The sequence below is a fragment of the Rattus norvegicus genome, chromosome 6 (assembly GCF_036323735.1).
Source record: "Rattus norvegicus strain BN/NHsdMcwi chromosome 6, GRCr8, whole genome shotgun sequence".
NCBI classification, from domain to species: domain Eukaryota; kingdom Metazoa; phylum Chordata; class Mammalia; order Rodentia; family Muridae; genus Rattus; species Rattus norvegicus.
In genome coordinates, this window is record NC_086024.1 from 17,808,567 (window position 1) to 17,820,332 (window position 11,766).

The following is an 11,766-nucleotide window of genomic DNA, read 5'->3' on the forward strand; positions in this document are numbered from 1 at the left end:
ACATACAGGTACACACAAAGACACATACACATACACACACAAATGGGGGGGAGAGAGAGAGAGAGAGAGAGAGAGAGAGAGAGAGAGAGAGAGAGAGAGAATATCCTGATTTTATGGGCACTCACATTCTGAGTAGAAGTTGTACACATTAAATTGAAGATTTAATTATAGAGGTGAAAATATTAGAAGGCACACAGATGGACCCGAGACTCCCCTTTACTTCCAATCGTTGTGACCTGTGACCTTGGGCAGTTATTTGATTTCTTTAAGACATAATCTTGCTGTTATACCACAGTGGATCATTGCTGATGTATTTAGTTGATGGGATATTAAATGGGATAACACGAGCAATGTGCCCAAGAATGTATGTCATACAGAGTCCTTGATAGCTGGTAAATAAGTGATTTTATTATAGATATCAAATTACTTGCTCATATTTACTTAGCTGCATAGCAACAGATTAATAAGCAGCCTCCTGCCTTCTGAGCTCCACTTTTGAGTTCTTTTAAGGCAGTGCCATTTTGGATAAGTTACAGGAAACACATTTTATTTCTGTCTTACTAGTAAATTACTTTGTTCTTAATAAATAATTAGGAAAATGAAAAATAATGAAGAAGACAAAATAACAAAAGAAAACCACTTGGTACAATTCATAATATCTTAATTAAAATTGTGGCATCATCTGTTAGTCCTCTTTTGAAGTGCATAGTTCTATTTTAGTCTTAGCAATTACTTTCCATCCATCCTTTCAGTTGTCTATCCTGGTTTCTCTGCTCATTATTGGAACAGGTTTTCTATCATGTAAACAGAAGAACTTTTGTTAGTATAATATCAAACACCTGCTTTATATATGTGTGTGTTTCAGAAAACTCACACTTGAGCCTGCTTAGCCTTTCAGGCTTGCCTTTTTTCAAGGACAAAAAAATCTTTCTTTCTCATTTGGCTCCAGTCTTTTTTGCTCCACAATTATGCTTATTCTATAGTATTGTATATGGCATTTCACACACTCATTTCACAATCTTTAATATGGCTCCACTTGTGTTTCCTGCATTTCAGAATCTATTGACCAGTGAAGTAACTGAGAATGTTTAATAAGTGTGTGTATGTGTGTGTGTGTGTGTGTGTGTGTGTGTGTGTGTGTGTGTGTGTTCATGTGCCCATTGGGTTTGTGTATACATACATGTGTGAAGTATGAGCTGGAACTCTGTCTATGGTCCTCATAAATTCTAGAACACTGAACTTTTGGGTCACTAGAGAGAAACATTGTATGAGTTGCATGGGTTATTTATTTTAAATACATCATAGGGGATGTTTGCTGAAAGAAGTTTTATACTACATGAAAACTTCCCTTGCCTTTCTGATATCTACTGTACATGAAAAGATAATCAATTCAGATAATCTGCAATACAAAGAAATAGGACCAAATGTGCTTGGTTATACTGTTTTGATTGTGCCGCTGAAACATTGAAACACATTTTTCCATTAAACATTGGACAATGATGAAGCCTCAGGGAGGCAAGTATATACTGCCTCTGTTTCTAGTGTGTTGTCGAGTAATTGTAAAACATCAACAGTTTCATCTGAAGGTCAGAGTTTTCATAGTGTTGATTTTATAAACATTGGGTTTTCTGAATTAACATTCAGAATTCATATCTAAATCTCAAGGCTGCGTGCTGTTCCACACGACTGATTTTTCCTCCTGATACATCAGATATTCTTTTCTCACTGCAATTAATGCCAACCCACTTACATCAGTAGGACGAACATGAAATTTTAAACGAATATTCCATTACACTCAGCTTTTAATTCTTATCCAACGTCAATGAACAATAACAAAAGCACAGTCACCTTCTTTTTTACCAGCAACTGTGATCACAACATATTTGGACTATGCTGAGTTGTAGAGGAAAAATATTTGTGTGCATTTCAAGAGCAAATACTCATTAACTGGAAGACTAAGAATTATTCCAAGTTAGAGTTTTAGAGTCAAGCTACTAAGGTATTAGAGTACTGCATGTCCATGTTACAAGTTGGACAGCAGTATGAGTTTTTTCTTTGAATTTCCTTTGACATATTTGTAGCTGTAGAATCCTTGGATAGGTGCCTTCTGTAAATTTGGATTTACAGATGGAACACACTGGATATTTTCTCAAAAAGCTCATCTGATTTTCTAAACCGCCAATGAATACATCTTTCTCTATGCTTCCCCTGCCTTTCCTTCCCTTCTCTGTCTCTTCGTCATTGGATAACTCTTGATTATACCTGGACATTATCTCTATCTCAAAGTGCCATTTATTTTATCACAGACTATCTTTCACAGACAAGGAGTCAGAAGTTTGATCTGGGATGATCACCATGCTCACAGGGATCAAGAAATTTGTGGATTTTATGAAACTCACAAGTCCCATGGGCCTTCTTAAGATCCTCACAAAGTCCTACCCTTCCAAGGATATGCAAGAGTCAGAAAGTAGACTTAGGTTGAACTCTTTGGTGGTGTAGTTGTTTAATATCTCACCCATGTGCATTTTTCAGTGTAACAACATTTCATGAGCCCTCCGTGGTTTAGGTGGAACTCTTTTTTAAAATTTTATATTTCTTTGATATTATACGTACTTACATTTCAAATGTTATCCCCTTTCCTCCCTCTCTCATACCCATTCCCCCTCCTCTGCTTCTATGAGGATGCTTTCACTCCCACCTACATAGGGGAAAGAAGCCTTCACAGGACCAAGGGCTTTCCTCCTATTGTTGCTGGACAATGCTGTCCTCTGCTACATAAGCAGCTGGAGCCATGGACCCCTTCATGTGTACTCATTGTTTGGTGGCTTAGTCCCCAGGAGTTCTCATGGCAGGTGGGACTCTTTAATGATATAGTTGCACAAAAATTTCCAGAGGACTTTTCCAGTGGTGAAACTGGCTTTGAGATCATCTACATTTCTGTATGAAAACTTCCCAAGCTCACTAAGCTAGTCTTTGACAGACAAATCCTTTCTTTGGCTTATAGGTTCTTTATCTATATGAGGTCAGTAAACATTTCTTTATGTCTCCTCAGGAGAAATCTCAGGAGCCCCTCTCCACTTTAAACATGGTTCTAGACTTGTAGGCTTAGACTTTTCAAAACTTACATTAATAAGGGTTTTTAAATGCTTTAACCTCCCTTCTAGCCCACTACCCACCAGAAGTAGTGGATAGGGAAGGATAATAGGGCAAAAAAGATGTGGACCTGTTTACAAATGGTTCTTTGTGGGTGATTCCAGTCTTCGATGTCAGGGTATCAGTAGTTCAGTTTATATGAGTCAGCAGTGGTAGCTCAATCCACTCTACAAACACCGTTAGTGAATCAGCAATGGCAATTCTATCCAGAAGAAATCACAAGGCTCTGCCAATCAGCCTTAGTCTGCAGAAGCATCAAGAAGGCACTGGAATTTCATGAGAACTTCTTTGGTGCATCCCTCTCTATGATGTCACAACAAATGATGATGAGTGAAGAAGGCAAGGTAGACTAATATCACAGCATTATCAGCAAAGATCAATGTCAGCAAAGCCCAGAGAAGTCCAGCAAACAGTGGGAAAGTGGCCCAATCCACCCTGATGACAGTGTATGTTAGATTATACTTATAGCCTTTCCAAACATCCAAACATCTCTCAGGCATCTGCTCTAGAAAAATATTACATGTCTTTTTTTCTAGGCAGCTTCCAGAAAATACCACATGCCTGTTCTTAGCAAAACATCCTCTCATAAGAGTTTCCAGAAAAGGATCACAGGACACAACTGAGTCTTCAAAGAAACCAGAAATTTCTACTTCATAGACTAAATGCAAAGATACTGTAGACTCATGCCCTTTGTTCAACAACATACCAATGGACATGAGAATAATAAATGAGACCAAAATCTGTTTATGGCAAATGTAATACAAAAGGAGAAATCTGAAATCAAGGAGGATTATGTAGTTTATTGGTTTTTTTTTGTAAAGAACTAAGAAAATATATCCCATTTAGAGTACAGGTACCCATAATTTCTTCATTTGGAAATTGCATATTTAATGACCTAATTTTTATCATAAAATGGATATTAAGTAGCAAAGACACTTTTATCCAGCTTAATTTTAGCTTAGTAGTATAACTGGGAGATGGAAATGATGGAGGTTAGAGTGATACAGCTAGTCACAATATAAGATAAAACAATCACAAAATCATCGTCCTCGTCAATACCAGAGTACTTTAATAATGGTTATTCTATGACTATATTGCTTAATGATGCCTTAACTGACTACGTTATGTAAGTACGATATTTTCACAACTTTGGAATCACCCAGCAATACATTTATCAGAACAAATCCTATTGTTAAGTGACACATGGATAGTCACTCATTAAGTACATGTATGCAGATAATACCTGAGAATTAAAGGTTAGGGAGCTCACATCTGTTTTCAGGATTCCATTCTCAGTTAGGTATTCTAAGTTAGCTTTAAAATAGTGGTTCAAGACAGATATGGTGGAGGAAACCTGAATATAAAATACTGAATAAAAGGAAAAGGAAAATAACAGAAAAGTGCTTGAGAACTCCTCAGGGGACAGTGTGTCATTTCACAGAACAGAGTGTGTTATAGAAAAAACTCAGAAATATGAAGGGTTGAAGATACGCTCAGATCTCAGTTTGCAAAGCCCAGAATATCAGGATCAGAAGTATGAGTTGTTTTTCTTTAGTGGTGTGTGTGTGTGTGTGTGTGTGTGTGTCTGTGTCTGTGTCTGTGTCTGTGTGTCTGTGTCCGTGTGTGCGTGTCTCTGTCTCTGTCTCTGTCTCTCTCTCTGTCTCTCTCTCTCTCTCTCTCTCTCTCTGTGTGTGTGTGTGTGTGTGTGTGTGGTGTGCCAGAGAGAGGACAGAGAGAGAGAGAGAGAGAGAGAGAGAGAGAGAGAATGCCCCAATGATGCACACATAGAGGTCTGGTTTCAAGAATTCTCATTACACTGTGAACTCAGGTTATTGGGCTGTGTAACAGACTTTTACCCAATAAGTCATATTTTCTGAGCTACGCAGAACATAGAAATAACTTTTGATGAGGCATTGCCTGATTACAAGTCTAATTTGGAAGATTTTGTAGTGACTTATTAAATGCACTAAAAGGAATGGGGCTCTGATGAGCAGTCACTACAATGACCTACCTCTACACAAGTGAGACAGTGAGACAGTGACCAGGATGAGGAAAGGAGGAGAGAAGGGTGAAATACAATGGCTTTGCTAGGGTGTGGTGACTAAGGGTAAGAGGGGGGTCTTCCCTCCTCATCAGTATAGGTCTCTTTATCCTCTATGAATTCCTTAGCTAAAATATTTGTCATCAGTGGTTTTCTGTCTGTGGTGGCCTGAATAAGGATGAGCCCCTATGGCTCATAACTTTTAATGTTTAGTCATAAGGAAATGACACTACTTGAATAGGATTAGGAGGTATGGCCCTACTGGGGAGTAGTTCTGTTCTTGTTGGAGGAAGAGGGCGCATTATCCTTTTTATTAAAATTTGACTCTGACTCTACTAGCTTCTTACTGTTTCCCAAAACTACTCAGTTTTCAGGAGTCATTTCCTTTAAGCTCTTCCAGTAGAAGTTTCTTCTTGCAGATGATGAGGTAGCTTGCTCAGTCTCCTCATTCCAGTCTCTTCTCACAGGGAATGTACCTACTGCCGCCCTCGATACACATGACCTGTCAACCTGCTTTGCTTTGTTTGTGATCACTAATTACCCCTTAAGGGTAAAATTCATCTACTTATTTAATTTCTGCTTATATTTTTCTCTAGACCATGTGCATTGGGAGGGCTTGGGCTTTCATTTGTATACACCTACATCACTGATTAATGAAACATTCAGATAGGTTGTCGAGGTAAGTGCCTCAACGTATGAATTCACCTTGTGAGTCAGGTTGATCAAATGGATCCAATGTGAGACCTGGGATTCAGAGAATTTGCTCCAGGCAAAGACTTGAGATCAAGTTCACTTGATTCCGACTTCATAGGAACCATATTTGATCACTTAAGAGCTCTCAAAATGAGTGTCCCTGGCATCTCTTTAGTCATAGACTATCAGACTAGATTTAATTCTATGCACATTCTCTGATACTTTGTTCCTAAGCCAGAGATATCTGCAGCTATTACAAATCTTTCTTTTCAAATTTACTTCTTGGTTCTCCAGAGAAACCCTGTGAAAAAAAAAGAGTTTTATATATTTTGCTGTTCTCAGCAAGTCTCAACAGGGGCATATTTATGAAGAGTGGTGCTGCACAATAATTTTGTCTTTTAAGCATAATGCAAACAAGCTTCAGCATTGAGGAGGAAAAAGGAGGATTTTTATAAATGCTTCTTTTAACTTATTCAGCCGCTAGCTCCCGAGTTTAAAGAGACTACAGTGCTGTGGTCAGACAGGTAGGATTCAGGAACAAAGGGGGAGAATGCTGAATGGAAGATGTTTGTATTTGGTGCCATGGCAATCTGAACCATAAGACCCTGCATCAGATGATCCCTTTCCCCCTACTCATGTCCCCGACCTCTTCCTATCAGTGGTCTTCTGCTTTTCCTGCTAAAGTCTCTTTATTCTGAACAATTATTTTTGTTATGTGAGAAAAGGCCATTTTATTTTTGCTTGTTCAATGAACACTGATTCATTAGACATTTGAAATTGCCCACTCTCTGTCAGTTACTATATTAGACATAATGAACTAAAAAAATATAACTGCAGTATGGAATCTACCATCAAAGAACTCACTTTTTATATAGCAACAAGACCAAGCAAAGCTGGCAATTCAAGGACTCCAAGTGGGACTCTTAATCTGGATTGAAAGATCAAGGGGCATTGTGAGGAGGAGATACTGGAGGTAATGCTGTAAGAGAATGCAGTGGTGGATGGGTATGGGAGGAGACAGGGATGATATACAGAAGGCCAGAAATTTGAATAGAGGTGTGTAACAATGGGGTATGGGGAACTGGGGGTAGCCACCAGCAAGTCCCAGATGCCAGGAAAGCAAGAGGCTTCAACTCAACGGGGATGAGATTAGCTAAAATGCCCAACAAAGGGGAGGGAGAATATGTAGAGATCATATCCAGAGGTTAGGCAAGATCCTCTGTTGGTGTATGGGGCCACCCACTCATCTCCAAATTTTTAACCCAGAAGGACTCCTGTCTAAAAGAAACACAGAGACAAAGTGTGGAGCAGAGACTGAAGGAAAGGGCATGCAGGGACTGCCCTGCCTGAGGATCCATCCCATATAAAGACACCAAACCCAGACACTATTGCTGTTGCCAAGAAGTTGCTTGCTGACAGGAGCCTGATATAGCTGTCTGCTGAGAGATTCTGCCAGAGCCTGACAAATACAGAGGCAGATGCTCACAGCCAACCATGGGACCACAATGGAGGAGTTAGAGGAAGGACTGAAGGAGCTGAAGGGGTTTGCAATCCCACAGGAAGAACAACAATATCAAACAACCAGACCCTCCAGAACTCCCAGGGACTGAACCACCAACCAAAGAGTACACATGGAACAACCCATGGTTCCATTGACATATGCAACAGAGGATGGCTTTGTCTGGCATCAATGGGAAAAGAGGCCCTTAGTCCTGTGAAAACTCAATTCCCCAGTGTAGGGGAATGCCAGGGCAGGGAGGCAGGAGTGGATGGGAGCACCCTCATAGAAGCAGGGGAAGAAGGAATGGGATGGGGGTGTTTTCCAGGAAAGGGGTTAACATTTGAAATGTAAATAAAGAAAATAGTCTATAAAAATAGAAATCAACAGCCTAGTGAATCCTCTCTACTCAGAAAGTATGATTGATCTGTTAATCAATTTAATAGGAAATTGTTTTTAATAGATTCTGAAGACAATTAACACATCTCAGAGAAAATAATGCTGGTATTTCAAAGCAGAATAAAGTCAGAGTCTGGGGATACTAAGGGGATTTGATTGCCAACATGTACTGATTTCTAATGTAGGGCAAAGTCTGAGGAAATAGTCTTGTATGATGATCCCCAAGTTTCTTTGTTGAGCTATATGTAGATGATGGGAAGGGAAATCTTTGGTGATGAGATGATGTTAACATCTGGACACGATGTGTTTGATTACTAGCTAGAGTATTCAGGGCCAAGAAAAATTGAATGCTTACCTTAGGGAGTTTATTATTAGGCAGGAAGAGTGTTGATTAATAAAGTTAAGGAAGTGTGAAGAGAGAGCACTGGCAGCCACTTATTGTTAAAGGAAAATGTATGGTAAAAGTAAGAATTGGACAATAAAGAAAACAGGTTTATTTAGTTAAGTAAAAGAAAATGCAAACCCATTGAAAATAGTGAAAAGGCATGAAAAACATTCAGTACATTGAAAAGTCATTAGTGACTTTTGCCAGGGAACTTTTAACTGAGCTGTCTCTAGGAAACAGGACTGTTATATATCAATGAGTGGCTGAAAATAGGAGGGATTGAAATTAAGAATGATTACTCATTCACCAAGGCCTAAAAATTGTAGTAAAGAGATATATAGAAAGAAAGGAGGTAAGGAGTGGAAAGGGAAGTAGAAAGGGAAGGAGAAAGGGAAGAAGAAAAAAGAAGAGGAGAAGGAAGAGGAGAAAAAAGAAGGGGAGAAATGAAAGAGGAGGAAGAGAGAAGGCAGGGAAGGAGAGAGAGGAGGAGAAAGAGGGAGAAGGGACAGAGAGAGGAAGAGGAGCAGAGGGAGAGGGGAAGGGGAGAGGGAGGGAAAGGGGGAGTGGAGAGGAAGAGGGAGAGACAACACTGGAACAAAAAGGAAGGAGAGAAAGGAGAGGAAATTTGGGAGAAAATGGAAGAATGGAGGCTCCAAAGAGTTAAAAATAATTGCTGGGTGAAAGTTTCAGAGAAAGAGAAATTGTATTTGGGAGGAAGGAGCTGGAATTTCATATTTTAAAGTCATCTTAGAAAAATGACAGCTTCAGGATGGAGGCTTAAGGGCAGGTGATCAGTGAACGGAAAGTGAATCAGCAAAGATCAGGGAGTAGAGGTATTGTCATTTATGTACATCCCTGAATCATTGAAGATTGCTTTAGAGATGCTGCTTCCAAGCTGCTGTTGGTCACTGTAACTGTATTGGTATAGTTCTGTCACTGTGACAAAATACCCACAACAAAAACAATTTTCTTTTTTTCTTTTTGAATTGGATATTTTTTATTTACATTTCAAATGTTATTCCCTTTTCCAGTTTCCAGTACATAAGCCCATATACCCTCCCCCTCCCCTTCTTCTATAAGGGTGTTCTCCCTCCTCAACCACCCTCTTCTCACCCCCTGACATTCCCCTACACTGGGGGTTCCAGCCTTTGCGGGATCAAGGGCTTCTCCTTCCACTGATGCCCAACAAGACCATCCTCTGCTACATTTGCAGCTGGAGCCATGGGTCAGTCCATGTATAGTCTTTGGGTAATGGTTTAGTCCCTGGGAGCTCTAGTTAGTTGGTATTGTTGTTCTTATGGGATTTCAAGTCCCTTCAGCTCCTTCAATCCTTTAATTCCTCCAGTGGAGGTCTAGTTCTCAGTTCAATGGTTTGCTGCTAGTATTCGCCTCTGTATTTGACATGCTCTGGATGTGTCTCTAAGAAGGCATCTATATCCTGTTTCTGTCAGCATGCACTTCTTAGCTTCATCAATCCTATCTAGTTTTGGTGGCTGTATATATATAGGCCACATGTGGGGCAGGCTTTGAATGGCCATTCCTTCAGACTCTGCTCCAAAATTTGCCTCCATATCCCCTCCTATGAATATTTTTGTTCCCCCTTTTAAGAAGGACTGAAGCATCCACACTTTGGTCGACCTTCCTAAACTTCATGTGGTTTGTGGATTGTATTTTGGGTAATTTGAGCTTTTGGGCTAATATCTACTTATCACTGAGTGCCTACCATGTGAAAAATAAGTTTCTTATCACTCATTATTTCTGAAGTTTCACTTCATAGTCACCTGGCCTTGCTGCTTTGGGCATGTGATAAACAGCTTTTCAGTGGAGGAAGCATGCTGGAAAGAAGTGTCTTTACCAGGGTAAACAGGAAGAAACCAGAGGGAGGAGAGAGGGGGAAAGGGAAGGTGGAAGAGGGAAAGTGGGAGAGGTCTGAATATCCTTTTTTTTAAGAGTGTACTCCTGATGACCCAAGTTCTTTCTAAGAGGCCTCACCTCAAAGCTTCCCCACTTCCCAGTTGTACTATCAACTGAGTGACCAAGCCTTTTTATCTACAAGCTCTACAGGACACTTAAAATCCAAACTGTAAGTCAGAGACATTTCTTTTCCTGTTGTGAGGGGTCCAGAAAAACCCCCAAGCTAAACAATCCCAGCATGTATGCAAAAGACCTGGTGCAGAGCCTTGCAGGATCCATGGCTGTCTCTTCAGTCTTTGGGATCCCCTGTGAGCCCTGGTTACATGATATTGTGGGTAGTGGTCTTCTGGTATCATTGACTCCTATGACTTCTAAAATCCCTCCTCCCACTATCCTGGGGTTCCCTAAGCTCCACCTAATGTTTAGCTGTGGGTCTCAGCATCTGCTCCCATCAGATGCTAGGTGATGTCTTTCTGATAATGACTGGGCTAAGCACTGATCCTGTGAGTGTGGCAGAGTATCATTAAGAATCATTCCATTGATTTATTTTTGCAGTCCTGTTTGGTTCTATCCAGGTCTCTGAGCCATCCAGCCATCCATTTTATGTTGCAGGAAAGTTGTTGCTTTCTTTTTTTTCATTTTTTATTGGATATTTTCTTTGTCTACATTTCAAATGTTATCCCCCTTCCCGCTTTCCCCTCCTGAACCTTCCTATCCCATTCCCCCATCCCCCCATTCCCTGCCTCCATGAGTTATGCTTGATCTGGGGGAGAGGGGAAGTGTGTGTGTGGGTGCCTGGGAGGAGGGAAGGGAGGGGAGGTTGTAGTTGAGATGAATTGACTGCATGAGAGAAAAATGAATAAAACAAAATATAAAAAGACTTTTCTCAATTTTTTGAATATGGACATCACTCAGCAATGCTGAACGAAAAGTACAAAGTGAGTTCTCTTTCAAAAAGGAAAAGAATAAGAAAGATAGAATGGAAAAGTAATTTCATACTCAAAAACTTTCAAATAAATAAAGTTAACAAAACAAAACAAGAAGGAAAAACGCATAACAGTGGCAAAGTGGTCTGAGAGGCTGATGTACAAGAGAGGGGGCCAGGCAGGCAGACAGAGGAGCATAAACAAGCATGTAAGTATATGACTTTAAGGAACTGTCTTGAGGACACTAAGAATGGCCATATCATGGTGGCCCTGGAAATCAGTATTCATTGTCTTCTAAGGTATACGAAGAGCAAGGGCAATGAGCAAGATTGTTCTGAGGTTGCCTGGAGGGGCTACAGAGTACTGAAGTAGGAACTATGACATGAAGAATTTGTTGGTGAAGCAATAACAGGGTGTCTAAGAGGGTTGTTTACAAGCAGAACTCCAAAGTCTAAGAATGAATTAAGATGAGAGATGAGTGGATGAAAATCCAGAGAGAACAGGCTGTGGAGACAGGAAGGAATATGAAGAAGATAGGAAGGGTTGTAACAAATAAAGATGAACATATGGACAGGCTTGAATTATTTTTCCTATCTATGAAACCCCCAACCCTGAGAATAAGAATTCGAGGGTCTTTGGGATTGGGTCTGGACAGTCTTTCCCCTTAGGATCGAAATCTCATGGAATCTCAAGTCATCATGGGTAGATCTAGAAGTAAGGGAGAGTTCCATAAAAACTGAGATCACTCCATTCCAGT